The sequence below is a fragment of the Cricetulus griseus genome (genome assembly GCF_003668045.3).
Source record: "Cricetulus griseus strain 17A/GY chromosome 1 unlocalized genomic scaffold, alternate assembly CriGri-PICRH-1.0 chr1_1, whole genome shotgun sequence".
NCBI classification, from domain to species: domain Eukaryota; kingdom Metazoa; phylum Chordata; class Mammalia; order Rodentia; family Cricetidae; genus Cricetulus; species Cricetulus griseus.
In genome coordinates, this window is record NW_023276807.1 from 34317793 (window position 1) to 34321467 (window position 3675).

Below are 3675 nucleotides of genomic sequence, written 5' to 3' on the forward strand. Positions count from 1 at the left end.
TGAACTGTAATTTGTTAGATATTAGGATTGCTACACCAACTTGTTTCTTGGGTTAATTTGATTGAAAAATCTTTTCCCAACACTTTATTCTGAGGTAAAGTCTGTCTTTGACATTGAGATGTATTTCTTTTATGCATCAGAAAATTGGATTCTGTCTTCATATCCATTCTGTTAGCCTGTATCTTTTTATAGGCAAGTTAAGACAATTGACATTAGGGGTATTAATGACCATTCATTGTTGTCGCTTCGGCAGCACACATAATAAAATTGGAACGATACAGAGAAGATTAGCGTGGCCCCTGCGCAAGGATGACACACAAATTCGTGAAGGGTTCCATATTAAAAAAAAAAAAAAGATTTGTTGTTGTTGGTGTTATTATGTGTGGATTTCCCAACTTTTTTCTTTTGGTGTTTGGTAAAGTGGGATTATCTATTGCCTATGTTTTTGTGAGTGTAGTTATCTTCATTGGGTTGGAGTTTTCCTTCCAGAACTTTCTGTAGGGCTGGGTTTGTGGATACGTATTGTTTAAATCTGGTTTTTGTCATGGAATATCTTGTTTTCTCCTTCTACAGTGATTGAAATCTTTGCTGGATACAGTAGTCTGGGCTGGTATCCATGTCCCTTAGTGTTTATAGAATATCTATCCAGGACCTTCTCTGGCTGTCAGAGTTTCCACTGAGAAGTTTGGTGTAATTCAGATAGGTCTGCCTTTATATGTTACTTTGCCTTTTTCCTTTTCTGCTCTTAATATTCTTTTTTTATTCTGTATGTGTTGTTGCTGTTTTGATTATTATGTGGTGAGGGGACTTCTTTTTGTGGTCCAGTCTATTTGGTGTTTGGTAAGCTTCTTGTACTTTCATAGGCATATCCTTCTTTAGGTTGGAGAAGTTTTCTTCTTTGATTTTGATGAATATATTTTCTGTAAATTTGAGCTGTATTTCTTCACCTCCTTCTATACCTGTTATTCTTAGGTTTGTTTTTTTCAAGGTGTCCAGTATTTCCTGGATATTTTATGTTAGGGATTTGTGGAACTTGAGATTTTCTTTGGTTGATGAATGTATATCTTCTAGTGAGTCTTCAACACCTGAGAGTCTCTCTTCCATTTCTTTTATTCTGTTGGTTATACTTAAATATGTAGTTCCTGATCATTCACCCAGCTTTTCTATTTCCAGCATCCCTTCATTCTGTGTTTTCTTTATTGTTTCTATTTCGGCTTTCCAATCTTAAACTGTTTGAATTGTTTCCTTCACTTGTTTGGTTGTTTTTTCTTGGCTTTCTTTAGACTCTTTAAGAGATATGTTTATTTCTTGAATTTTTTGGTTTGTCTTTTCCTCCATTTAATGTTTTTTTTGTTTGTTTTTTTCTAATATTTCTTTAAGAGATTTTCTCATTTCTTCTTTAAGGGTCTCCATCATCTTCATAAGATAGTTTTTAAGAACTGTCTCTTTTTCTTCTTCTGGTTGGGCTTTTCAGATCTTGCTCATGTGGAGTTCCTAGATTCTGGTGTTATATTAGTCTTATGGTTGAGTATGTTCTTATATGGTCTTCTTCCTATCCCCTTTCCAGTGGGTACAGGTGGGGTCTTTCCATCTCCTCTAGTCTCCTGGTGTTATATGTTGGCCAAGACCTCAGTGTCTACAACACTGGATGGCCTGGCATTTCCTGGTATTCTCCTCACTCAAGCAGAAGGTGGAGGGCAGAGGGGGTCCAAGGGTGGGGTGTGGCTAGACTCAGGCTGGGCCTTCCTGCCTGGGTTGGTCAACTCTTGTGGAGGAGCAGGCCTCGGAAGACCAGATGAAGGGGTGATGGTGGGAGTTGGGTCCAGAGCAGCACCCAGACTCTAAGAATACCTATTTTATCAACTTTTTTATTTGAATTACAAACAGGATTGTTTTACATGACAATCCCAGTTCCCTTCACCTTGCCATCCTCCCCTACCACCCCACCAACTAAAACTATTACATATCCTTTTTGCTCTCCCTGGATGGTGAGGTCTTCCATAGGGTGTCATCAGAGTCTATTGTATCCTTTGGGATAGGGCCTGGGCCCAGCCCCCTGTGTCTTGGCTCAGGGAGTATTCCTCTATGTGGAATTGGCTGCCAAAGTCCACACCTATGCTAGGGATAAGTACTGAACTACTACAGGAGGTCCCGTAGAATTCCGAGGTTTCCTCACAGAAACCCATGTTCCTGGGGTCTGGATCAGTCCCATGCTGGTATTCCATCTATCAGTCTGGGGAGCAAGAGTTCCCCGATCTTCAGGTCAGCTGTTTCTGTGGGTTTTACCAGCCTGGTCTGTTCCAGTTTGCTTTTCACTCATCCTTCTCTGCAACTGAATTCCAATTCAGTTCAGTGATTAGTTGTGGGTGTCTGCTTCTACTTTCACCAGCTTTAGGATGGCATATAAGACAGTCATCAATCTCATTATCAGAGGAGAGCATTTTTAAAAACCCTTTATAATCTGCTTTTTTTCCTTTGGTATAATTTTTTTCCTTAGGTAAGAGAAAATGCATAGCAATGAGAACTAAATTTGTCAGGTTAAATTCTGAGGATGACACATTCAAACAAGGTTAGTGAAACAATTACATAGCTCTCATCTTTCAACTTTTTGTTCTACTGTGAAAATATAAAAACTGAGGCTCTAGCATTTAATCTGAACTTTGAAATGTCCTCAAAGATGCAGGTCACATGCTAGTATGGCAGTTTAAACAAAGAGGTAGTCTTTGATTAACTATCTGCTCTAAGCTGTACCACCAAGCATATACAGGTTTTAACTGGGTCAGATTTCATTTTATAGAATTCCCTTTCCAATATAAGCCAATTGTTATTTTAGGGAGGGAGGAGTGATTCTGGCATAAATTGCCTGATACAATTTTGATAGATAAGAGAGATGTAGGAATATTAGAAAATTAATATATTTTTTAAAAGTGGAAATAAGAACAGCAATAGTTGTCTCTTTTATATTTTTTACTCAGGTCATCTTTCACCTTTTCCACAGATATTTCTTTCTAAATTGGTCTTAAAATTTAGTAACAATCTTATCAATGTCATAAAATTAAACACTTCCCATTGTTAGATTTTTAAAAAGCTAAAGATACACAGATGGGAATAATAAAAACGGACCTGCATTGCCTTTGGGGTATCTGAATCAAATCTAGCCTAGGTTTAATTGTAGGAAGACTGGAGAGAAGAGGAAAAGAAAGGAAGGTATCATGGATGAGAAGAAATGTGGGAAAGAGAAACACAGAAGTATCAGATCATTTTAGTACATGCGATTTCTGTAGCACAATTCCTGCCACTTTCGTGAATCATGCATTCAATAAAGGTTAGATGATGATAATGTTGCTCAGTATAGTTTCCGTTACAATTATAGTGAAGATGGCAATTACAATCTGTGAGGACTCTCTGTATGAGCCCCATTGGAAAGGGAGATGGTGTATAATCAAACGCTAAAAGGAATTTCAGAATTCTGCCAGTCCTTGCTGTAACTATGCATCAGGGTCAAATAGGAATAGGTAAGGCTGTTAGATAACATTTCTTTTCCCAGAAAACCATATGGGGTACAGGTAAGCTTTAAATAGACACATGACTCTAGTTGATGTTCAGACATTCGATTTCTGCTAGAACTCTGAATTTCAGACTTTTATGGCTAAAATATGCCTCCCCCAACTCTTG

General features: G+C 37.9%; 1 non-coding gene across 1 annotated transcript; it reads left to right on the top strand.

The window, feature by feature from the left end:
• The first annotated feature begins 239 nt into the window (after window positions 1-239).
• On the top strand, window positions 240-344 carry LOC113832802. The gene has a single exon (XR_003480276.1). It is a non-coding gene; the product is annotated as a U6 spliceosomal RNA (small nuclear RNA).
• The last annotated feature ends 3331 nt before the right edge of the window (window positions 345-3675 follow it).